The 26,698-nt window shown below is 50.8% G+C and overlaps 1 long non-coding RNA gene across 1 annotated transcript in view; it reads right to left on the bottom strand.

Annotated features, from left to right (window-relative positions):
- LOC118913559 (uncharacterized) overlaps positions 1–26,698 on the bottom strand; it is a 45,903-nt gene that overhangs the window by 1,101 nt on the left and 18,104 nt on the right. The gene's annotated exons all lie outside the window — the stretch shown is intronic.

The raw sequence follows: 26,698 nt of genomic DNA, 5'->3' as shown, positions 1-26,698 counted from the left end.
CGCACACAGTGTCACAACCCAGAGTGGTGACGGCAGCTGGCGAGCTTAGGTGACACCCTGCTTCACCGTGCCATTCGTTCCTGGGATGCATATTCTGAAAAGTCAGTTTCTGGGTTATTTTGTGGCCATCAAAATTGGCCCTGCTTGGAGTACACATTCTCACCAAACGGGGGTGACCATGCTCAGTTTCAGGCCATGCCCAAGTGGAGTAGTCTAGAAAACTGAGCTTCCAGGAGGTCTGTGGAGGTCAAGGCCCTGCCCTCTGCTGCAGAGGACCAGAGGGGGAATTGCTGCCTCCCCATCAGGCCCTGACTGCTCCTCTCAGCCACCTATGCCTCGTCTCTCCACTCATTCCTGAACCCCCCTCCAGCCTGGGGTGCTCCACTCCCTCACCCTGCCCAACCCTCCCTATTGCAGAGGTGTCTCCCCTGCCCTGTCCACTCATTCAACCTCTGAGCCTGGAGCCCATACTGGATCCCCTAGGGGTGGGATTCTTAATTCCCCAACTAGATTTTGACCTTCAAGAAGCCAATATTCATGCTCTAAATGCCTTTGGAAGCTCTCTGCATGTCCTTAGAAGACTTGAATGCTTCATGGAGAGAGAATGAATATGTGGTTCAATGAGTGAAAGTGAATGAATAAATGAGGAAATTCACTCATTCAATAAACATGTATTCTGTGCTGTTTCCCAGGCTCTGTGCTGGGAGACAAGGAGACCTCGGCCATTAAAGCAGGCTTCACCTCACCCTCATGCATTCAGTCTGGAGAAACGAGTGAGTGAGTAAATGCAGGGGTAAGTGAGCAAATGCAGACAGAGGTGAGCAGGTGAGTGAGCAGGTGCCGGACAGCCACAGATTCACAGGCTCTCGGGGACCCCCACAATGTTCCTGCAGACAGGGGCGTCCTCACCTTTCTGTGCCCTCCCCAGCCCCACGCTTCCTTGCCTGGCTCCCTTGGGGATGGCTCTCCTCAAGGCGAGTATTCAGGCGCCCTGCTCTACCTTTCCTCCATCACCAGGACTATCTTGGTGTTTCTGCACCACCTGGGCTGACGCCCCCCTCTGCGCACAGCCGCTGACTTTCCCGTTCTGCCTTCAGAGGCCAGGAACCAAACGGGACTGCACAGTCCTTCCCCATCAGCCCCATCCCGGGCTGAGACCCAGCCAGCTCAGGCCTGCTCACAGGGAAGAAATGGGGTGCCAAGGAGTCCCCATCGATGGCCAAATAAGGTTAGTTGCCACCCCAGCTGGCCTGGTGCAGCTGCCCCTCATGCCAGGCACGGCGAGGGGTTCCTGAAGCAGAAAGCAGCAGGTCCAGAGGGGACAAAGTCCAGAGGGCACAAAGGAACGAACCGCCAGCCTCCAGCAGGGGCCTTAGAAGACCCCTGGAGACAGCCTAACAATGACACACCAGTGAAGCATGCTGTTCTGAAGGATAAAAATAAATAATACTTCCAGTATATTAATTAAGGCCAAAATGGTAATACTCTTTATTAAGATACATTTCATACTGGACCCAACCTTATGAGTTTCACAGTCCTAGGCTTGTCTTAATATCGCTGCCCTCACCACGTTTAATCTCTCCAGACTATTATTCCGGGAACTTTCTGGCATGGGGCTCCTCCCTCCCCTGTAATGTGGTGTGTGGAGGTGTGTGTGCATGTGTGTGTATCCATGTGCGTGTGGGGGTGGGGGATAGGCAGTATAGCGATAGAGTTCCGAATTTTATGAAAACGTCTCAAATATAACTGTGTGGCTTTGAGTCATGTGGAAATGATATGTGGTTTGGGGTCCACCTGGGACCTGATACTGAGACTGTGGCCTTCAAAAGTCAATCTCTGAGGCTCTGTTTCTAGTAGAGCGGATGCCGTGGTGGGCCACCCAGTCCCCGACTTCAGGAACCACACCTTTAGCCCTCCAGCGGCCGGGCACTGCCTGCTGACGGCTCCCCACCGAGTCCCTCCCCAAGAATGCCTTTGGCAGAAGTGTGCAGAAACACCAAGTTACCTTCTCCAGAGGTGGCCTGCAACCAAAAACTGGTCCATATGGGGTGCAGAGACCTGCAGTAACTGTAATAACATTAAAGGACACCCCAGCCTCGGCACTGGGCTTGGCTGAGGTCCTGTTGTAACTGCATCACACTTACTTTCTCCCTCTGCCTGATCCGGCTTCCTTCACTCCCACACAGGTGTAGTTCTCTGTTCCCCAGAAAGCCTCCTGAGCACAAATCCCTGCCTTGACTGTTTCCCAGGAACCCGACCCAGGAGAGTAGGCAAGCAGTTGCCAGTTAAGCATGATAAGGCAAGCACATGGGCTTAGCACTGTGCCGGCCACAGCGAGGGCTCTGCTAATGACAGCTGTTGTGACTCACCACGGAGGTCATTGTTTCCCAGTCCTGGCTGAATATCAAAACTGGCTTGGAAGCTGAAAAAAAGGTTCCAGATGCCTCGACCACTTCCCCAGAGATTTTGGTTCAGTAGGGCTGAAACAAGACCCCAATTTCTGTAATTTTAGACATTCTACAAGTGTTCCTGATGGACAGCCATGGCTGAGAAGCACCGACCTGGGTCATCTTTCTCTACCACCACCGCCTCTTTAATTTACAGGCAAGAACCACAGACCCATGAAGGGCAGTTATCTGCCAAGGGCAGAGAGGTTCTTAGCTGCCCAGATAGGGCTCAACTCATTAATCCTGACCCACTCAGGGTCACTGCCTGGGGAGCCAGGGGCTATAAGAGGTCCTTGCTTCGAGTTCTGTCCAACAGAATCACAGGGTAATCACATTTATTAAGCAGATCCCAGAACATCTGACGTGGCTGACGATACAAAAGCAGCATATGCTCAAACACCGTGAGCTCCCAGAGGAGGGAGTCCTCATTGTGGTGTGGTTATCAGGGAGGTCTTCAAGGAGGAGGTGGGCCCTGAACCAGACTTTAAAGAATGGTGAGGCTTTGGGCAGGAAGCAGGCAGGAAGAATGCCAGCCCCCCCAGAACTGTTCATCTCATCCTGAGGTCAGTTTCTAAGGAAACCAGTCCTGATCTGTATTCTCATCATTCCTTCTGGCAAATCTGAGGGATCTCAGGGGCACTCAGATTCATGGAACAGCAGGCAACCATTGCCCAGGTTTTAGGAAAAAAAACATTTTGTTCTAAAGATTAAAACTGAGGTGAAAAGTCAGGCTGATCGCACTTAAGTAGCCCCACTTCTGTCTAAGCGCTGAAGTCCCCCAAGCCGTGGAGCTGGGTGGTATAGTAGAAGCAGAGACTTGAGCCTGAGTTCACACAAGCTGTGTGACTTTGGCCAAGTTACTTAACCTTCCTGAGTCCCTATTTGTTGAACCTTAAAATGGGGACAATATGCTTTCTGCTCTCTCAGTTATCAAGAGCATCAAATGCGGTCATGATTCAACAACAATTCTATACACAGCAAAGCACACTACAAACGTAAGCTGCCCCTCTTTTCCACATCTCTCTTTTTAAAATCAGGATGCAGAAGCCCAGGGGGGTTCCCGCTGTTGCCCAGCACCCCACAGTGAGCCATATGGGGAGTAGAGGCAAGACCGAAGTTCTCCAAATCTGACCCTAATGCTTGTTCCAATACAGCAGCGTATCTCTAGTTCAAATCTGTCTCCTGTCTCTAATTTCTTAGGCACTGCAGGGAACTGTGCATTCTCGCCTTGCCTTAAATTTGTAGTCTTTGATGCCTCATAAGCATTTGATCCCGTCTGCAGCAGCCTGCCAGCCTGTGCCCTTCCTGCCTCTGTATCATCTCGAGTCTATGGTCTCTCCACTTTGGACATCTAAACTCAGCCTGAGATCAGCAAACCCCCGCCCCAGGTGTTCAGAAACCCCTCATCCGTGGGTTCTCCAACCTCCCATTTATAACACTGGTGGAGTGTCTCCTGCTGATTCATTCACAGCAGGGCACTTAATTAGGCACTTGGGATACAGAGTCCAAAGGCGATCTCTAAGAGAGCCCATGGGGGCCCATCCCTGGTCATTGCCTGGCAGCATGATGCAGCCACGATGGAAGGGTACAACCACTCAAGGAGGCGGGGCTGGAGGGCTGGACTCCAGGTTCCTGACCTCTGCTTGCTCCTCTGCCCCAGTATCTCTGCCCAGTCCCATCAGGTGTCTGAGGCAGACATCTCCTGTGCTCTGTGCCAGCCCTCCGGTCTCAGGGCCAAGCCTCAGCCACCTGTCCACTCCCCACCCCACCCCATTCCTCTTGCCTGCCCTGCCCCCTTCTTTCCACTGAGTCCCCTCCAAGCACAACACCCAGCTCAGACTCTCCATTCTAGGAGACAGGTCACGTCCACCACCCCGAGGTGTGGAGCGCGCCAAACTAATCAATGGCAGAGCAGTAGATTAAGGGGCCCGGCCTGAAGCCATCCATCACTGTCATTTACACTGGCTTGTCAGCCTGCAAATGGAAAAGGAGATGATGTGAAACAACCCATCTGCAGGTTCTTAACGCTCTTTACAAATTGCTGTGGTGAATAACTTGTTGCCTGCATTTATTCCTTTTCAAATTGTCTCTTAGCTACAGTCATCCGTCTTAATTCTACATCCTGATGGCACGTGCACCGCTAGTTGGGCAACCTCATGATTTCCCTGACGCTGCTACCTGGAGGAGGAGGGAGGAGTCAGCCAGGATCCTCTCCCCCAAAGGTTGGTACCTCCTGAGCTCCTGGTGGGAGAAGAACCTGCCCTCTTCCAGGGAGTTTGAGAGCAGGGACTGGCTTTCCAGGGAGGTAGCCCGGTGCACACTCATGTTGCCAGATGGACGGTCAGAATTTACAATCCCAGGTCACAGACTGTGGCCACTCATCATCCCCAATCTCAAGGAGAGTCCATCTGCCAACGCAATTGTAAAACGTCGTCATGGGAAGTCACTTCCGCGTTTCTCCATCCTCATCCCACACATCAAGACTTACCACCTCTGTTCCTCCACTGAGACCTGCCCCTGTGTTTCGGCTCCCACTAGTCTGGCTGGCGTTTCTTCTTCCCAGCTCAGAGCCACAGCCTCCTAACTGACCAGCCCCCCTCCAGCCCATCGTCTGTACTCTCAACAGAAAACTGAAACTTCTTTTAGAGGCCGTGTTATGTCTGCACTCAGTACTTTTCAGTGATCTGTGTGCCCCCTGCATTAGAATCCCTTGGTCACCCTGCCCCGGGACTACTGATGCAGTGGGGGGTGTGGAAGGCTGTGTTTCAAACGAGTTTCCTAGCTGGTTAATGTGCACCACAAAGGTCAAGGACCACGGCCCTAGACATTCCACTAGACACCTGAGACGGAGAGATGCGATAATTAGCCCCAGGTCACACAGCTAGTTAGCAGCTGAGCAAGAAGCAGGAACCCAGTGCTCTTCATGCTATGCCCCAGGGAAATCCTCATCTGAACAGGAGCTGCTGTGTGTCCATCTCTCCAACTGGAACACAAGCTCTTTGAGGGCAAGGACAATGTCCTACACTCCTCTGTGCCCCTCCAGCCTCCACCAGGCTTGTTGCAAAGCTTGGTGTCATTTTGGTAAGCCAGAAAAGTGAAGAGCATATATACAACAGGCCAAGCCCCACATTCAGGTCGTGTTCCAGGGAAGGAAACCCATGCAGGTGGCCGAGGGCAGAAAGGCACCTTGCAGGGCTCAGAGCTTGGCCCTTCTTGCTGGTGTGTGATGGACCAAACCCAAATCCGCCTCACTGTCAAGTGCTGAGTTTCTGACACTGCGTCCAATATTACTACTCTGCCTTCCACAGCAGATCTTTAAATATATTTGAAAACAGCTGTCCAGATCCACTTAGACATTCTCTCTTCCGGGTTTAAGGTCCCCAGCTCCCTCAACCACTGCTCACAGGGCTGCGTATGCAGACCCCACGGCATCCCATTCCCCCTCCTCCAAATGCCATCCCATTTGTCAATGTCCTTGCTCCACTGTGGCTCTGAGAATGAAATGCAATGCTCCAGATGTGGTCTGGCCACTGCCAAGCACAGAGGGACATGCCATTATCTCCCCTTTTCTGGGCTCTGTGCTTCAATTAATATAGTCCAAGGCTGCATTAGCTCTCCTGGCAGCCCAACCTCGCTATTGGCTCGCATTGCACTTTCTCTGCTAATCCATCTAACTCTATTACTGTCGAATCCACAATTCTCCATCTTGTCTCTGAGGATTCCATCAAAGTCTTTACAAAATGCCTTGCTGAAATCCAGTTGTGTGATGTCCGTAGCATTTGCTACCAGTCTGGAAAACATACCAGCTAGAGAAAAGAGGTTGCTTTGAGTGGACTTGTGCTTGGTGAACCCGGGATGATTCCTAGTGATCTTTCCTTTTTTTTTCCCTATGGGTCCATGAACCATCCACTCTATAATCTGTGCTCAGTGCTGTCTACAGAGCTTTCTTCACCCAAGGTGTTTGCTCAGTGTCTGGACTGAGCAACTGCAACAGGCTGCCTGATTGATTGTGCCTACTGTGAGGTTTATGGTGGTGAGCAGGGGCTGCCTAAGGGAAAGCAGAGAGGACAGCAAATCCAGAAACCACAAACTCAGGAGTGCCCATGGAGGTTGTAAATAACTTGACAGAGGCATTTCGAGTCTCTGGGTAAGAAAATTTATTAACAATGCCTAAAGTATTTCACTCTCCCTGCACAAAGTTTGATTCAAAGGAAATATAAAAACATCACTGCCAAACCATTTCCTTTCTCCTATAATTAGGTACTCTGGATTTTTAGTATCATTTTTTGTGTTGTTTGTTTCTTCTGATTTCCACAGGCTATTTTTAGACCCATCATGACTCACTTTTTGAAAGGCATAAGAAAAAAGTCATTTTCCCCAGCCATCAGATGTACCCATCCTCTGGGTGACACACATTTAGGTAGGTTATAGCTGGGTGACAGATGAGGGGGCCTGGGCGAGCACGCAGGAGGAAGGCCTCTGCTATGGGGGTGGGGAGCTGTGACAGTGACGTCCAGCCCCTGGCCAGCCTGCTGATCAACCCCACTCCTTCCTCCAAGAGGGCGAGGGTGCAGGTTCTCAGAGAGACAGAGCTGGTGGCAAGGAGCCAAGTGGCTCCAGAAAAGAAGGAAATGACCACGAGCTGTCAACAGCGGGAGAGAGCTCAGCAAAGGACTGAGCTCCCCATCTTTGGAAGTGTTCAAACTGAGCTGGATAACAGCCTCCGTGTTCAAGACCCCTTCTGAGGCTGGCTCTGTGAAATCTGCCAGGGAGTCTGCTGGACGAATCCCAGCTCTGAAGGGCAGCCCAGGCCCCAGAGTTGGAGGGTTCATCTAACACTAGGATTCCAGGAAGGATAAAACACCTGCAAACACTTCTGTGCTTGTCCCCCACGCAGACAATGTCGGGAGGGCTGGGGGCCACCTCCTCCATTCGGACTTTCTAGAGTGATACTTCTGGAAAGAGAAGCCCCTGAACACTGGCCCGAGTCCTAGGTAACATGCAGACGCCCCTGGCCTTCCACGTGGAAAGGACTGTGATGCAACTTACTATCAAGTCATAGATTCCTTTTCTGCTTCTTATAAGTAGTCAGGCCCTTTCTAGGGACTCTTATAGGACCAGTTCCTTCTCTCTGGTGTTTACTATCTAAGATAGACCTGCTGAAACTAACACATATGTGTAGAACACAGTGCCACGTGATAGTAACACTTATCTGGAGCAACTCAGTGCCCAGGCATAACAGAGCATGTGTGTTCATGTGTGTGTGTGTGTGAGTAGGGGAGGGAAAGTTATCAGGTTTACTTTGGATCATCTCTAAAAAACACATGTCCTTTTTCTGCCAACCAAGAGCCCGCAGTGTCCCCACCACCCCCTACAACATGGAAGAATCCACTCCAGCGAAAGGCCAGTGTCACAGAGGACAGGGGCCTGAGTAAGGCTGGGAACCACTGGCGGGACATTACAGTTTGCATATCCCTTCCTCATCCATTATTCTTGATTGCCCATTGACTCACCAAGTATTTATCCCGCCCCTCCCATGCCCCAGGTACCTTGCCAGACACCGGAGTACAGGAGTGACCAAAAACCAGCGCAGCGCCGGAACTCGGTGGAGCTCAGCCTAGTGAAGGCCTATGTTAGTGAACAATCAGAAAAGTGTGTACTTGCACACTGGGAAGTACAAGACCAGAAAATTATGTAAGTGCTGTGGAGCACATAACCCAGAGCTGACCTCATGTGGAATTCAAGGAGGACTGCCTGGAGGAGAGGACATTTGGCTGAGAGCTGAAAGATGAGGGACAGCTGACCAGGTGAGGGGTCGGCATCGGGAGGAGAAGAAGGAGCCTGGAGCTTTGGAGGACTGAAAGACACACCCCTGGAAGGGCCCGCGTGTGCCCCTGGGAACATGGAACGTAACACACGCATCAGCGCCGGCTTGGGAGCCTCCGAGGCAGACACAGCCCTGCTCTCCCCACCCTTCAGTCTAGAGAGGGAGGCAGATTCCTTTAAACTGCATGAATAATGACTTAAAGATGGTTGCGGAAATGCTCCCAAGGAAAATTTCATTGCACTGGGCAAGATTTCTCATCTGCAAAATAAAGTACGACCTGCCTGGGACATATTTAGGAATCAGAATTAACCAGACTAGGCGGCTGCCTGAATGGTGGGGAGACCAGTGAGGCTGAAAGAGAAATAAGGGGTTTCTGTCTATACCAGTAACTGAGATGGGGGACGTGGAAGCCAGAGCGCTCGGAGCATTCTCCCTGAGTGTGCTTCGGGTGTGTCCACCAACCCCAGGCCTGGGTTCTCCCTAGGACAGGGGGAAGAGGACTACGGGGAGGCTTCTGAGAAAAGGTGCTAATTCAGCTCATTCTGAAAGACAAAGAAATGGGGAGGTGAGGGAGGCAGAGAGGAGGGAAGTCCAGGCAAGGGCCTCGTCCGCAAAGGTCTGGAGGCTCTTTAGGGGCTACAGGGAGCTGTGCTGGGAGGGTGACAGGAGATAAGGATGGAGAACTAGGCAGGCAAGAGGCAGGAAAGCTGCGGAGTCTGGGGCTGCCCTAAGGTAAAGGGGAGCCCCTGAGGAGCTCTGAGAGAGAAAACCACATGGTCAGATATGTGCTCTGAAAAAAGTAAACCGCTTAGTCTGCAGAGCGGAAGGCAGACTGGTGAGAGTGAGTGGTGGGCTCCTCTAAAAGCCCGGGAGCTTTTAGGAGCTCAAGATGACGGGAAGGGGGTCTCTGTGAGTGTGGAAAGGTGATCCAGGGAGGGAGGAAGAGAAGGTGAGTACCCAGTTGATTTTCTGCCCAGCCAACAGGACACTGAACTTGAGGATCTCATGAAAAATACACCTTCAAGATGTCCAGAGGTGGTTGGATGAATGAACCTGGCAGTCAGGAGCACTGCGAGGATGAAGATGTGGCTGGAGGTGCGTTCTTGCAGAGTGAAGGTGGAGACAGAGTGTCCCCATGCCCTTCCCCCAGGAACAGCCTGCTCCCCTCTGCCTGTGGGGCTCAGTGTGCAGCCTGGCCATTGGTCCTGTTGCTTAGGGCAAGCCCCAGAGGCATTCTCAAATCTGCCTTCTTCACCACCTCCTGCACATCCAAGCCATCGTCAGTCCAACCCGTGGACCCTCTCCCCACAGCAGACAGGCCCAGGGGTCCACCTCCACCCTCCGACCTGCTCAGAGCCCTTCACCCTTCTGGAGCAAAGCAAGACCCCCACCTGCCCCCTTCCCACTCCTGCCAGCTCCCTGCTCACACACCCACCTCCCTCCCAGCAGTGACCAGATCATGTCTCCACTGAGCATCGGCCCTCAGGGGCCCCTCCTCACCTTCAGAGTCAAATGCCCACTCCTCGCTCCAAGTCGGCACGATGCACGGGGTCCTCCTCCGCCCACCTCCCGCCTGCCTCCCAGGCTCTGCTCCTCTCAGGCAGCTCAGCTCCATGGCACCTCCCTGGCCCCCTGCTTAGAGCCTTGGGGTCGGCTACTGCCTCCTGACCACTCACGGCGTACCCCTCTTGTCACATGGGCCTCCGCGAAAGTGCCTCTTGGTGGCGTGGCCTCCCTGAGCGCTTTGAGAGCAGCCACGGAGCCCTGTGTCGGTCCCACTGCAGCAGTTTGAAGCTGTCGGCATTCAGTGTTCTTCTCATTTATCGATTTGCTTACTGCACCCCTCCGGTACCCCTCTCTATACACACACTCTAGAGGGGAGCTCTGTGAGAGCTGGGGTTGGCTGACCATTACACCCCGGGGCCTAGACAATGCCCAACTCATAGTCGGTGCCCCACAAACACCTGAGAGAATAAATGAATGGGTAAGCTGGCATAAAGCAGCGTGTGACCTAGGAGGGGCTGACTCCCGAGAGAGGGTCACAGCACAGTTAAGAAGGGAGAGACCAGCCGCAGAAGAAGGAAGAGAACCAACAAACCCCTTTTCTGAGCAAGTCAAGGAAAAAGAGAGGTTTTAAATGGAGGGACTGGTCACAGCATTGCATGCTGCCAGAGAGATCTTGTCGGGGCCGGGCCCCTACTGGCTTTTCCAAGAAAGGGTTCCCGGGGCCTGGGGAGCGCATGGAGGGGTGGCTGGTGGCTGGTGGGGGCTGATGTAGTGGGCTGGGACGGAGGGTGGGTGGGAGCATGCCTGGGTGGAGCAGGGGGTAGAGGGCAGCCGGGCAAAGTGGGCAGGCAGGGTGCTCTTGAAGCCTGGCTCCCGGAGGACTTGCAGAGAGAACACAGGAGGGCGGGGAGCCCCTAAGATCACGCACAAGGATCTGGAAGTGGAATCCTCAGAGGTTTGCAGAAGTATACAGGTGCCCCCCACAGAGTCGTCACTGGTCCCTCATTAAACTAACATGTCTTCCACACGTGCTTAAAGGTGAGGTCAAGGGCCCCATGGGAGAAGAGCTAAGGAGGATGCCTCATGTGGCCTGGCCTGGCCTCTCCTCTTGGTCCTAAGCAGTTTAGCTTTGGCCCTAAACGTGCACTCCAGAGGCCAGCAGCTAATTGGACATCCACCCAAAAGGTGATTGAGGGATTGATCAGCTATTGCTACTTGAACACGCATGTGCCTGGAGGTTTCACCCTAGACCCAAGCAGATCATCAGTGTATTCCTCCCAGCCATGAACTTCTGCTCCCTCGGAAGAGGAGAGGCCAGCACACTCCCTAGAGCTCATTGAATTTCTGGTGATATTTCAGCACCCAGCTTAGACTGACACCCCAGGATCAATGAAACATGGGTCAGGTTTGGGCAGCTCAGATTTGACTTCTTAGTTCCCTCCGGGTCCAGCTTTCTCAGAATATCTGTCTGTTTCCCTGAATCTCTGATAATCTTTGTAGCCCTTAAGTTCAACAGTCAACTCTTAGAGAACATGTGCTCAGGGGATGCGTGAATGACGCTCTGTCAGGATGCCTGGGACAACTTGGGCATTTGAGTTAGGAGGTGGAAATGGACTGAAAGAGGGGTTCATGACAGCATCCACTTATGAAAGGTTCTCAAATCAAAAAGACAGTAAGAAGTTATGTAGAAACATCAAATGGTCTCTGAGAAAGGAACCGTGTTTTGAACACAAAGGAAGAATAACAGCTAGTCTGTCCTGGAGAGAGTTTGCAGACCAAGGAAAGAGACACACACACCCAAGAAACACACATCCTATGCAAGGGAACTTACCACAACCAGGGTTAAAGGGCTGAGATAGTGTGGAAGGTGCAAGCAGCCTCGGAGCCAAGCGCAGCTAATCCCAAACAATTCCAACAAGCAGCCATTTTTAGCAGTTTTGAGGATATTTAGGATTATGAATTGGCCCGGAGGCAACAGAGGCTTATCCACAGTGGGGACAGGAGAGGATATAAAGTAGCAAAAAAAAAAAAGTCGCCAAGAGTGGATGCTGGTGTCGGGAGGAAACCTGTCCTCCGGAACCTTCTCTTAGGGAAGATGCTGCAGTCCTGTCTTTGTTCTTTTAAAAGCAGATGGGCCATAGCCCTGAGCCTGATCTGCAGGGAACGGCAATAGAGAGAGAAATGCGTTTGCAGGCGTCCAGCCAGGCCCCCCAGCAGGACGTGTAATGACTCGGCAGTTTTGCCCCTTGCCAGCGCCACAGGCGCTCTCCTGAGGGCCTCCTCCCAGCCAAGGGGGGATTGCCCCCACTCACACCCTGTGTCTCACCTCATCGGCCTATTTCCATGCATTTCACCCCTTGCTGGACTCACCTTGGGCTCCAGGGAGGTGGGAGGCAGAGGAGAGCTCAATGCTTCCAATGCAAAAGTGTAGAGAAACAGGGCGCCCCTGGCCAGGGCCCTCAGAGCCTTGGGCTCCCTACTGTAAATGCCCGGGGCTGAGCGCTGGCTTATGGATGTTTCCTTTTATCCTACCTCACTCCCACTCCACACGGCCTCCAGGCCTCTGGGAAGTAAGATTCAGAGGCTGGGAAGCGGCAGTCCCTGTGCCAGGAAGCCAAACGCAGAGCTGAGAAGAGTCCATGATAGATGCTAAGTGCCCCTCTCATCAGAGTAAAAGCGTCTGATGGGGAACAACACCTGCCATCGCCCGGCAGAGGGAGGCCACACCAGCTGGGGGGGGCAGCATCCCCATGCAAGGACTGCAGAAACCCCAAAGACGGGCCGCTCCCCCTTCTGCCTAGCTGGGAAAGGGCCCAGGCATCTCTGCCCACAGCATCTCTCTTCCCAAACCTCTTTTGCCAATCTGAGCTTAGAACAGGCAGCCGATGGAGCCATTTCCCCACATCGACCACAGCTGGAGTGCCAGGTGACTTCCCACAGAGGTCCACCCACCCCAGGATGGGACCCTTGCGGAGAGCTAGGAGTCAGGACACTACAGCCTCCTTCCCCCACGCACTCTGCACAAAGCATCAGCGTGGGGGCTGCCTCCAGCGCCCCCTCTTGTCCACTCTCCCCACCAAACCCACCGGCAGGGCTGGAGCATCCCCTCCCCCACCCCGCCCTGCCCTCTGAGGATCGGCCATTTGGGGAGCTTCCCTCTGCCCTCTTTAACTGGAGTCCACCGCGCCCTCAGCCTTGTCTGGGTGCTTTCAAGGAGAAAGAACTTCCGGCCCTATGGTTTGGATTCCAATCTAGAACGTTTCCCTTCAAACCAAGAGCAAGAAGAAAGCTGAATACCCGTCTTTTTCTCTGTCTCGCCTCACAGTGTCCCCAGATTGCCACACGAGTCTATCCCGCCACACGAGGGGCCCCCAGGCACTGGAAGGAAGCCTCAGCTCCATTCTCCTGGCTGCAGATTTTATTACCCACTGCCCTTTGCTCCTGGCTCAGGCTAATTGAGGCTGGCTCATGAGTAGTGGCCGCTAATGGGCTTCTGAGCTGCACGCTGGAGGAACACTATCGCCTCCCTTCCCGACCAGTAAGTGGGGCAGCCAGCACTGTACACCGGCTCCTCGCCAAACACCACAGTGTACGGACTGGCAGGAGACTGGGGGGCTATGCGTCCCCCTGCCCCAACCCTGCTCAGAGAGCAAAGGTACCGGCTAGCCTTCCCAAGGGGCTGGGGGCTGGGGCTGGCTGAGGGCCAAGGAGCAAACTCCCCAGGGGAGCAAGCTGTCGGCTGCCTGGCCAGAGGCTCAGACCTGGTCTCTCCACCCCAACCCCTTTCTAGCAAAAGGCATACAGAGCAGGGCGCCAGGGCCTCTGGGGAACACCCCATTGCTCTTGGCCATGGCCAGGCAATGGTGCAAACTGACTAGGGTGGCCCACCCCAGGGGTCTCTGGAGGAGTCCTCACATAGGGTGAAGAAGCAAGGGTTACCCACTCCCTGGAACATTGACCTCCTTTTACCCCCCACTAACTCCTACACATCTTCGAGAATGACACTTAAATATCACCTCCACCAGGCAGCCCTCCCTGATGTCCCAAACTAGATCAGCTCTCCCCAAACACATTCCCTTAGTACATTGACTTGCCTATCACTCATCAAAATGATTGTTATTTCAGTAAGGGGTGGAATTTATACAAAATAACGCTTTGGGTAAGACAAAGTAACTTTATTTTCCACAACTGCCTGCTTCTTTACCTAGGTTCTCTGTTTTTTGCTGATAGTTGGGGTGTGGGGGTCTTGGTAGTGGTAGCAGAGACCAACTGGCCAGTAATAGTAACTCAGTTTAAAACATTCTCTTTTAGAGGGTCAACCAAGAACTAAAGTCCCTTTTGGTGGCATTTCTTTTGCCTTGAGGAGACTCCCCGCCCCATCCCTGCTTGGCTGGCCCTGGGGAGGGGCCTCCAGCATCCAGTATCACCCTCTGACTTATTGTCAGGCTGATGCCCCCAGGCCACCTGTCCCTGGTTCCCACCGGGGGTTCTCTGGCCCCACCCGACCTTTGCTGGCATCCCAACTGCACGCAGATGAAGTCCTGGACCGCCGCCACTCCCCCTAGTCACGAGTCCGCCTTGTCCTGACCTCAGTCCTTTTCTGCCCACCACTTCTTTCAGCACTTCTGCAAGCCGCACCCTGAGGCACGCAGGAATATCCTGCCCCTCTCTGTGTGCATACAGGGCCCTGGCAACCAGGAACACTGGCTGACACCCACCCTGGACACTGCCCCCCGCCAAAGTGCAGTTTTACCAGACCGCACGCCAAAGCCTGGCCTCTAGGAAGCTCCTCCTCTCCCCAGGCTACACTTGGAAAGCAGGGCCTGAGCTCCAGTATTCTCAGGTTCCCCACACCTGCCTGGGACCATCTCTCTCTCTCACTCACCCTGCTCTGAATTTGACCCCAGGGAGGGTGACATGGAGAAGCGAGGATGCCCACAGCCTCCTCCCCGCTCCAGAGACCACAGAGCCTTCCCCGAGAGGGGCAGGCAGGCCCTCCCAGCGTCTCTTTGCCACACCCTGTGTTCACCTCTGTGTCACTCAGACCTCCAAGCTTTGCTCTTACAATGTAAAGAGTTGCTTTGTAAATGTAGAAAAGCATTTTAACTCTACAAATGTGGCTGTCAAGATCACAGTTTCACTCAGGTCTTAAAAAAGCCAAGCGATGACCTCCTGATCCACATCATTTTCTAACTTCTATGCTTACTTGAGTAGAAAAGGAAGGGGGGAGGGTGACAGCTCGCAAACCCAGATTTGTTTTATAACCTTAGGAGCATGCTACAAAGGTGAACACCATCGCTTGCATGCATCTTGATGGAGAACAGGTGGTGATCTCTGCAGCCCATGATCTCCTGGGGTCCTCTCTGCTCTGGCAGTCAATGGTTCTGTGACTCACCAAGAGAACAAGGTCAACATACACATAACTGTGGCCTGAGACAGGACCCAGAAAATGCCCCAGGCAAGGTGCAAGTGCCCTTAGAAGGTCACCAAGGAAGAGGACTTATCAATTAGAGTGTTCTCGACTTTTTTTTAACACACGACCCAATAATGCTTTCTCTTGCTACCTACTATATAATTCTACTAGTCAAGACCTGTATGTTAACTTCACTCACAGCAGTTTTATGTACAAAAACAATAGATATGTTGAGGGTGATTTCTCAAACGACGCATTGTCCCTGGCCCCTCCCCCACCCCACCTTCACGCAGATTCTGACGAAGCCCCAGCAGGGAAAGGAAGGTGTTCAGTGGTTTATGAAAGTCAGGGGAGGTTTTATGGGTGGCACTGAGACAGGGCTTGAAAGATGGGTGAGATCCAAACAGATGAAAGCAAGAGAGAGTGTGAGTGTCCTAAGCAAAGGGAACCCCTAAAGCAGGTGTCCAAGCAAGGAGAGGTGTGGGCTTGCTCAGAGAATGAGGAGGGGCCCAGTCTGGCTGGCAGTGAGGACGCAGAGGCAAGCAGTGGGCAATGGGCCTGGGACGCCAGGCTGTAGAATTTGTACTTGGGGCTGAAAGCTGCTCTGAAGGCTGACTTGCGCGGCGGGTCAGGGGAGAGCGTATGTTTGCCCAGCTGCCCAGCGGAGGAAAAAGTGCCTGACCACCCAGCAGGGGGGCTCTCTGACTTTTTGCTCCTCCCTTTTTCCCTCCCTCTGCCAGCCATATTCCTGCCCCTGAGGACTGAGCTAAGTTCCTGGAAGGGGAGTCTGGCTGGAGCGCTGCCCTCCCCTGAAACCCTCCCCAGCCCAGAGTGCCCTGTGGGTACACTCTGCCAGAGCTTTCATGAGGCCTGTAGTTATAAGAGCAGAAGGGATCAAATTCAAAGATATTATACTAATCAGTAAATTTTCAACTATAGGTAACAGACAATTCAACTCAAAATCACTTGAGCAATAAGGAATCTACAGGCTGGTATAATCGGGATGCTGGGAGGAAATGTTGGCTTCAGGATGAGTTTGATCCAGAGGTTTGTGATATTCTGTAGGACTCAATTCCATTTCTCTGTGATTCTTTCCACTCCTCCCTCCTAATATAGCAGCTTCACTCCCAGACTGACTCACCAGTGACTCTGGGGACCTATGCCTCCTTTTTCATAATCAGGAGGAGACAAAAATCACCTTTTAACAAAAATCCTAATTTTCTCCCTGATTGGACCAACTGTGATTACAAAGTACCCACTGAGGCATCAATCCCCGGGACCAGGAGAATGCTACGCATTGACAGGCTTGGTGCTGGATTGCATCTGTTCTTCAGCCAATCACTGGGTCCAGAGTCCCAGGAATACTGTGACTGGCATAGGCCAGTTAGGGACTAACCCAGGAATTCAGTCCTACTCAGATAACAGGCTTTACACAGTAAGAGGGGGTGATTGGACACTGGGAGAGCAGACACACTGTCCAACAAATGTCTGTTTTGCTTGTTGCATGAAATGGTGAGTGAGAGCAAGAAGAGATTAGAATTACAACCTCCAAAGTAATTTGAGAGTCGTCCGTGGACTTATCCCCAAGGTCACACAAAATTGCAGGCTGGCCGAAATATATTCGTTCACCTTTCTTGCCTTTTTCTTTTTCTCTCCCTTACCTTTCCAGATTCCTCACGCTCTCCCTTGTCTAATTTCCTTCATCTTCTCCATTCCCTTCCACCTCTCTGCACCCTGAGGAACCCTCAGTCCTGACTCCCCCCAACACCTGGCTCTTCTGCCTCAAAGCCGTTCCTCCCTCCCTGCCCACATCTCCAGCCACCCTCTCCCGATGCCTCCGAGTTCCATTTCACCTCATCCAAATTGCTTTATTGGTTCTGCTGAAAAACAAGACCAGCTAGAGCCATTAAAGGCATGGGTATGGTGTGCATTAGTCTCAAAAAATATTTAAGGAAAATACTCTGGCAAATGGAATCAATAACCTACAAATCAAACATTCGTCTGAAAGAGGAAGAAGTCTGACTTCAGCTAAGCATGCTCGGAAACTGGTCACCATTCAGAAGCAAGAGGCTGACGCTAGTCCCCAGCCACAGCCACAGCCTGTGGCCACATACCCTGGCACCCCTCTCCTGCAGCGCCCCCCACCCCTCCATGCCCCGACTTCTCCTCTCAGCTGCTGAAGACACCAGACGTTTCCACACCTGCCCCCAGTGCAATTCTCAGTGGTGCTGATTAAGAAAGGGAGGGAGGATGGGAGGAGAAGGGAGAGGATTTGGGGAACAGAGGCATTTACACTGTGGTATTTTTAGACTCAAAGATTAAATCTTTAATAATCATAATTTTTTCTTGAAAGAAAATGAGAGTTTGGTGTGTGGCGCGCGTACCGTCCCTCCTCTTTGTTCCTGCAGCAGAAGGGGGAGAAGGCAAGAGGAAGAAGAGAAGCACAGAAAAATGGAGAGGACAGAAAACCCAGAGGGAAATAAGCCTCGTGATGCTGGGGTCAGGTGCAAAGATTTGCTCTGGCAGATTCCCGGAAGGAGGAGCCTCAGCTAAGGCCCCACAGGGATTTGGGAGCCGTCTCCCACACCCTGGGTCGCTCTGGAGGGTTTGATGGGAGAGGAGACGGCAGCACTGCAGGATCAGCTTCCCCGATAACACTTCCATCGCCACATTATTCTATTCAGGAGGTCCTCCTCTCCTAGGGCTTTCTGGGGCAAAAAGCAGCTGGTGCTGACCTCCTGGACCCCTCAGGAGAAGGCTGCCTTCCTCCAAGGCTCTGGGCCCCCCACCCACTGATAGTCCCCCAAACACATCTCATGAACCTGACTGTACCCCATGCAACCAGACCAGCTTGCCTTTCCCCGCCCAATGCCCAGGCACAGAGCCACCCCCACACCCACCCAGTCCCCCTCCTCCCCACGCCACTGAGGGAGCCAGACAGAGGGAGGACAGGCACCAGGACAAAGGGGAGGACACTTGGGATAGAGACCTGGCTCAATCTCCATGAACATGGACAACCACTCCCCGGTGCAGATCCCAGTTCCCCCAGATTACAATGAAGGAGAGGCTAGATCAAAGGATTTTATACTAGAATCCATGAACCCCCTGAATTTGCACAGGGAATGTTGTTCATACGTGCACTTATCTGGAACCCAGCTTCATCATAATCTCAAAGTGGTTCTGTGACTCCAAAATAGTTGAGAGCCACAGAAAGAACCAAAGCCCATGTGCATGTGGCCCAGGAATTCTCAGCCTTCCCAGACCTCCAGGTAGGAAAGCTAACTGATCAAAGAGTCCCGGCTTTGCCCCCTGAAGGGTACCTTGGCATGCCCTCTCTAATGCCCACTGCCACCCTCATGTCCAGCCTTCACCAGCCTGTTGTGCCTTGTTTCTCTGTAGCCCATACCAGCACACAAACCTCTGTTTCTTCCTTTTAGCAGAGCTTAGGTAGGCTCCTTCTATTACAGTAAGTTTTACTGGCAAATGAAGGAAAATGAATGAAATACAAATAATGTGAAGTTGGTCAGGTTCTCAAAAAAACCTAAAAATTTCGCTCAACATCCCAAAGAGCTTATTTGGAGCCCAAATAATCTCTTCCTAAAATCATTGCTGTCTTCACAGATGAGCAGAAAACTTCATAGGCACTAGTTTAGTTTTCCCATTAAAAAAAGAGTCTGTGTTTCTCATCAAACTGCCTCTCTTCCAAAACCAGCCTCTAAACCCCATCTTCATAGACCTACAGGTGCCATCTTGCTTCTGGGCACCCAGACACTAAATTCCCTAAATATCTTGCTTTATTCAAGAACACACCTCTTTTTTAAAACTAAGCCTTTCCCATTTTTCTGACCAAGTGACCATTATAGTGACTCAAGCCAAAGAGGTGCTCAACAAATTGTGTTGAATTGAAGAATAAGTAAATGAAAGAAATGAATGGATAAGTTTATGAAGTAAATTAATGAAAACTTTACTTCCCCCAACCCCGACTCCTAGGCCAGGGACCTCTGGTTCCATTCCCATTGAGGCCTAGGGATTTGCAAAGTACTGGTTTCTGATCCCTCTGAGCCGGTGAATGACTGAGCCCTCCTGTGTCTATGCATATCAACCTGTCTCTGGAGACTTCTTAAATTATATGCTGATGTCAGTCCTCAGTAATGGAAAATTCAAATATTTCTTCTGTGCTGTTCTCTCTCTCCTCTTCCTTCTTTCCTTCTAAGACTCCAGAGAAACATGTATTAGACCTCCTCATTTTGGCCTCCTTTTCTTTGATCCTCCTTTCTGTATTTCTACCTTTCTCTTTCCAAGTGCTGTCCTCTAAATAGTTTCTTCTGATCTGAATTCCAATTCAATAATTTTCTCTTTAGCTATATCTAAATGTTATGAAACCCCTCCATCATGTTCTTAATGCCAACTATTGCATTTTTAGTATTAGAATTCCCTTTATAAAAAATGTTATGTGTTTTGTAGTTTTCAGTTCTCTGCTGAAATTTTTATTTCATTTTTATTTCTTTGAACATAGTAGTATAGTTATTGTAGGTCTATATCTAATCATTCCAATATCTGGAGTCTGTGTGACTCTGTTTCTGTTGTCTATTGTTTCTATTGGTTCTTGCTCATGGTGTCTTATTTCCTTGTGTGTTGATTATCTCTGAATGTGTGTTGGACATTTGCCTTGCCCCAGCTACTCTATCTCAAACCTTCTTAGAGAAATTTGAGGATGAAGGACATTAATTCAAGAGGCTGCTGTTCCCAACACAGTGCCATCTCACATTGTTCAAAGTTCAGTTAGAAAATTGCTAAAAGTGGTCTGAAACTGAGACCCATTCCTGTCAATATCTGTCCCTTTCTTGGAATGTGCTGATGTGGGTTGGGGTGGAGGAGAGGGGAATTGCAAGGGAGGAGACTTTCCTGAGAGACTTCTGTCCCACCCCATCACAACTCACCAAACCACGATCCCACCCAGGGGTGTAAGCACCATCTCCTGAGCACCTGGAGAAGCAGGAACTTTGAACTGAGAATGCCTGGAGCCAGGCGGGATGGGATCAGATTTCAGAGGGGACAAATATGCCACCTGATAGAGCTACATTCGGTCTGCATAGGCATTCTGTTTACTAACAGTTTTTAAGAAAAAATGCTCAGATTGAGACCAACATTTAAAACTGAAGAGATTTTGGCTTCTCTTGAAGGATCAGAGGTTCTGAAAATACTGTGTCCCAGTGCCGGGGGTTAGTAATCAGCCAAATCCAAGGAGCAACAGCCCCTTAAGAGCAAGCACTCCAGGAGCTGCAGGTGCCACCGCTCAGACCACGACAGGCGCACTTATGCTGGCCACGGCCCATTTCACTTAATTATTGCCTGGCCCTTAGGAATTTAATTTTTCAGTTCTTGACCTAGAGAAAAGACAGTGTGTAATTCTGAACCCGGGGAGTTTCCAAGATACAGAAAACTCGGAAGCCGCAGAACAAGAGAAGGGTGAGGCACGGGGACCTCACAGAGCGCCTGCTGACTTGGGAGGATCAGCACAGCCAATCCTGGCCCTTCCCCAGGTTCCCGGCCAGGCGATGTGAAAAACAGCACGACCTTTGCCTACCAGACCAAACTTAGGCAACTCCTTTAACATCTCGAAGCCTCCATTACCTCATCTGTAAAATAGGGAAGGTAATGTTCCTGACTCATAGGCTTGTTGAAGAATCAAATGAGGTAAAGCATGAGAAGGGCCTATTATAATGTCCCACCGATAACAGATGTACCCAGTGCGGTGGGTGCCTGCCTACTCTGTCTGCCCACTCCCAGGCTCCCTGTGGACACCTAGGACCAGAGACTCTAGGAGCCCGACTTGCCTTTGTCCTTTCTGATGAGTCGGTGATGAACCCGAGGCCCAGAAAGGGGAGGTTCCTCCAGGTGCTGGAGTGTGAGCACCACCCTTGTGGCTCAAAGAGGGCACTGCTTATGCCAAGGGTGGGAGTGGGAAGGAAGGCTTCCTGGGGGAGGTGGGCTCTAGGCAGGGTTTGGAAGGAAAAGTGAAACACGGCTTGGCAGAAAAAAGGACTTTCTACTGTATTTGAGCCCCAAACCACAGCGCCAGCCCTATCCTCACCCTATGACCTATTCAACAAATAGGTTCAGAACAGGTGCCTAGGCTCTCCTTGCTGCCCTCCTGTCTGGAACTGGAAAAGCACATGCCTGCACATGCACACACATGCCCGCACGTGCACACACACGCACGCATGCTCACACTAGCTGATTGGGTGTATTTCTGGAGACTCCCCAAATAGATACATAATCAGACATCCCTTATCAGAGTTACATTTCCTCTAAGACAGTGATCAAAGTGATCTGACTTACCAAGGAAATTACTAGAAGGCTCCAACTCAAACTGCCATCTAGAACCAACTCATCAAATCCAGCAGTTTTCCTTTCTTTTTTTCTAATGAGTTTTAAACTGGGCCGCATCCCCCTTGGGACATGCAGCAAATACCACAGCTTCCTGAAGCTGCTTCTCTCCCCTTCCTGCTGCCCACTGGCTCCGCTGCTGGGCTTTCAGGAACCTCCCTGTCAGCTGGCCCCCTCCCCTCCTACCTCAGAGAAGGCTCCTCTGCTTTCCGAGTGCTCCTTATACTGGGCTCTCCTCGCAGTCCTATCACACACACACACACACACACACACCACACACACACACACACGCACACACATACCACACACACACACACACACACACACACCACACACACACACACACACACACCACACACACACACACACACACACACACACACACACACACACACACACCACACACTGCCGTCCCATTCATGCGGTCTCTCTTCTCTCAGCTCTCCTTCCCTGGAACCGGTCTGGCCAAAGCCACGATCACCTGTCTGTCATCCTCTTTGATCCCCCAGGATGCTTAGACCTGAGAGACCCCCTTCCTTCTGGAAACAGCTTTCTCCAGCCCACCCTGACCTTGTCCTCTCCTCTCCCAGGACTCCCTAGTCCCCCTGTTGACTTCTCCCCTTGACCTCAAAATCCTGGAACAGCGGGAGGGTCTCAGCTTAAGAGAGCAACTTCACTCCATACTCACCCACACTGGGTATTGTTCTTGTTTTTTAAATCTCTGCCAATCCAATGGCAAAACAATGTTTTGTCATTCAGATTTCCATCTCTTTTCTATTGGAGGGCTCTGTAAGGCCTTGGGAGCTGTGATAAAGAGTTTGGATTTTACCCTGAGCTCCAGGAGAGGGGTCATATAATCAGACATTCATCTGGAGAAGTCCCTCTGACTGGGTGAGGATGCTGAACTAGAGGCAGGGGAGCACACGGAGGCTACTGCAGCCGTCCCAGTAGGACGTGACGCACGGCAGGCTGGGGTGAGGAGCAGACAGAGGCCGCCTCTGCTGATGGCCGATGCTCCTGAGGGGAAGGAGGGATCCAGGATGGCTCTTGGGTGCTGGCCTGAGTGACTGGGTGGGTGATAACAGCCACCACGTATGTAGAGCTCACTGTGTGATGCGCACTGTTCTGAAGGTCAGGCATGCTTTCACTCATTCAGTCTCCTCAGCTCTGTGTAATAGGCACTGTTATCATCCCATTTACAGGGCGGGCAGTGAGACCAAGCAGAGAATACTAGAGCCGGGATTCCCACCCAGGCCCTCTGGCTGCCGAGCGCACACTCCTAAGAGCCACACTCACTACCCCCACTGAGGAAGGTTGGGCCATTTAGGGAAATAGAGAAAACTGGGGGCCAGGATGGGAGAATTGGGGGACCTGAAGGGGCAGGGCTGGAGCCCAGGCAGCTGCGGTGTTCAGCCCCTGGACGACCTGGCCGCAGTCAGGCTGTGCGTCATGTCTGTCCCACGGAGGCCTTGGAGAAAAGCTGCCAAGAGGTGGAGGACAGGAGGAGAAAGAGCTGAGCAGGTTCCAGGAAGCATCTTCGAGGGCGGAAGGGTCTCAGCTACGACGGGGAGCAGCTGAGCTCTGTCTGCCCTGGAAACTTGGGGGTTCACACCCACCTGCACTGAAGGCCTCACTCGACAGCCCCCACCTCCACCCCTCCCTTTATCACTCTCGCTCCTGCCCCTTGCCGCTTTTAGCAAGATTTACCTTATTATGTCTAAATAACTTTTTTAATTTTTTTAAATAAAAAAATATGCTTATGGTAAGACATTTAGGAATCTTTGAAATGTAGGAAAAAAAGTAACTCAGAGAGTTAACATTTTGGTGTTTATTTTCAAAAGGAAGATAGATACTACTTTTTTTTTAATATGCTAATCTTTTTTAAGCCAGCATCTTAATATACACTCAGTTTTCGATCCCGATTCCTTTCACTTAAGATACAATGTAAGCATTTTCCCCCAGTTGTTAAATATTCTTCTAAAACAATAATTTTCAAAACTATGGCAGCCCTTGTCTAGATGTACCATCATTTAACTGGGCCTCTCTTAATGAACATTTATGTTGTTTCCAGTTTTTGTCTTTGTAACTAAAAGCATAATGAATGTATTTGTATGTAAATCTCCATGTGCATCTGATTATCTCGGGATAATTTCCTATGATGGCATTGCTGGTCCAAAGGGCTTAAACTGTGTGAGGTTTTCTTACACGTCTCCCTGCCAAGACCCTTCTCCAAGCAGCGTCATCTCCCGCCTGCACTGCTTCCCCCGCAGCCAGTGGCCAGAGCCTCTTCATAAAGCAGTAATAGCAAATTGTTCCACCCGTGCTGAAAACCCAGCAGGGCTCGCCTTGCATGGGACACATCTCCAGGGGTACTTTTTGCCATGTTCCCCTCGCCCACTGTGTCTACCCTGGCCTCTTCTCAGCTCATCAAAAGTATCTCCCACCACCAGACCTTTGCACGTGCTGGTCCCTCTGCCAGGACCATTTTCCCCTCTCCCTGACCCTTGCTCCCTATCATCCATGACTCAGCTCAAAGCCACCTACTTGGAAAAGCCTCCAGTGATTTCTCTTGCCCCCTCTCCAGCTCCCTTTTGGTTTCCTTTAAGACATTTCACATTTTGTAAATATTTAATTACATTTTCACTTGTTAATCTTCCGTTTCCCCCAGTAAATGATATGCTCTGTCAGGACAAGGATTTGATTTCACTCAGTACTATTCACCTAGATCTTAACCTGGTGCTTAGCAGAAAATAAGTCCTCTCTAAATATCCTCAAGTTGTCTTTTGAAAAGATTGTATGCTTTCACCGGTAAAGCATGAAAATGCAATTTCACCACATCCTCACCAGCACTGGGTATTACGCTTTTCAAAAAAAAAAAAACTTTGCTGATCTGATACTAAAAATATTTCACTGTATAAATTTGATTCTAGAGGGATTGAACATTTTTTCATATTTAGCAGTCTTCTTTTGTGATCAATACTAAGAAGGCCTGTTCATAACTTCTGATTACTTCCTTCATTCTTAAAGCTATTCCAGAAAAGAAGGGGTTTGCTCTGGCCTCAGCTTCTGAACTCTTCTAGAAGTAAGCCATTGTTCCTGCAGTCTGACCTCCATCTTTTCTGCTGCTCACTTTGTTTCATCTTCCCTTTACGGGGCCCCTGGGGGATTGGCAAGAGAGCATGTAAGTGCCCTCCTAGACCTCTCACCCTAGTCCCTCTCCTGCCTCCTCTGCCCAGTGTGCAGGAGCAAGGCCTGCAGGCACCTCCCTCCCCACACCCCCTGCACTGAGCCACAGATTAAACGATTCAATTCAAGACAGAAGGCTGCACCGGTGAGGTGCAATCATCTCTGACTAAAACCTCTTTTTCAGATATATAATGGTCTAATCAATATTAATAGAGAGGCTTATCTGTTTTCCTCATCTCCCATGTCCTTAAGAGTAGATAAAATGCTTGTAAAATAGGATTCTATTCAGCATATACTGATTGCTTCCAAAACGCATTTTCTCGAGATCTGTCATCAAGTGCGAGTCATTACTGAGCAGTAGGCCCAGTGCCGCCGTTGACAAATTTGGGGAAGATTCTTTGATTATTTTGGCCAACATGTGATTTAAGGGCTGTAGCTTCTCTCGATTCAAAATTTGTTCTTGCCTGTCCTGCAGGGGATCTTGGAAGACGGAGGAGTTTTAAACAAATGGATGTTGAGAGGAGGCGGGAGGTGTCCACCCAGTTCCCGTGGGGGGACCGCAGGGCAGAGGGGCCGGGGGTAGGTGCCAGCTCCCTAGCAGGAAGGGAGGAGTCAGTGAGCAGATTCTCAGTGAGATCTCACAGTAGCCCACGTGGGAGACCAGCTCTGGAGGGAGTAAGCCAGGAAGGGGACAGGGCGGCCTCAGGAGCCTGGGCAGCCTGGAAGGGCTCCTGTGTTCGGGGCTTGGCAGCCCAAGGCATGGGCCTCACCACCGGCTGCGCTAGTCACCCAGACTCTTTGGCAGGTCCTGAATCCAGGAAGAGCCCAGAGCTTCCAGACGCCAGGCTTCATCCTCATCTACTCCTCAGGGGTTCTGGACAGCAGCTCCCATTTTGGATGCCTCGATTTATATAGCAGTGCTACCCAGCAAGGAACTCACACGGTGTGCAGAAAAATCAGTATGTAGCCAAACGAAGACTTAGAACCAACTTAAAAATCCATGAATGACTCAGCTGCTCTTTGACGGTTTATGACATAAGACATATATAACATGTAATCCAGTGCAACAGTTCAAAAGAATCGTGGAGACCTAATGTACCAACAGAAAAAAGACACGCAAGGTATGTTCCTGAGTGAAAAAAAGCAAGTTGCAGAATGACTCACCCACGGTGACACTACAGGAGGAAAGTAGTAAACAGGAAATAGTACGTGCACATATGTTGATGCTTAGGGAGAGAGTCCGGAAGGACGTAATAAACCAATAACCATGTTTACTTCCAGAAGCCCTGCTCTAGGGAGGGCAAAATGGTAAAGGTGGGCAGGGAAGGTCAAAGAGGATTGCCATTATCTGTGATATCTTGGAGTTTGTTAAGAGATGGAAGTATTTCATACACTTCTTGTGTAAATAAAAATCATTCATAAAAACAACTGGGTGAATTGGATTTCTGTAAGGAAAAAAGTTAATCTTGACCCCTAGCTCACATCAGATACAAAAAATCAATCCCAAATGGATCACAGGGCTAAATGTCAAAAGTCTGATAATAATAATGCCTTTAGAAGAAAACATAGGAGAGTATCTTCAAGAGGTTGAGATAGGCAAAAAAACTTTTTTTTCACCTGGACACAAAAGGCATTCACTACAGAGGAAAAAGCCAATAAGTTAGACTACATTAAATAAAGATACCTTCAAAGGGAGGGTTGCTGCTCACAGTATAATACCAATGGCTGACTGGGAAAGGGAGAGAGTTGGAGGTGGAAACTGTACTTTTGTGACCATTATAGTGAAGATTGGTCCAAACAAGAATCATCAGTGGATGCTAAATCTAGGGGAAATTTTGATGAGAAGCAGAATATTTGTGTGGTCTTAAAGCATATCCCCACAAGTTGCTCTTTAGTTTCAAAGAAAAATATCATAACTATACAGTGGGG

The sequence above is a fragment of the Manis pentadactyla genome, chromosome 13 (genome assembly GCF_030020395.1).
Source record: "Manis pentadactyla isolate mManPen7 chromosome 13, mManPen7.hap1, whole genome shotgun sequence".
In the NCBI taxonomy this organism is placed as follows: domain Eukaryota; kingdom Metazoa; phylum Chordata; class Mammalia; order Pholidota; family Manidae; genus Manis; species Manis pentadactyla.
The sequence above is the reverse complement of the archived record's forward strand: the minus strand, read 5'-3'. Positions and strand labels throughout refer to the sequence as shown.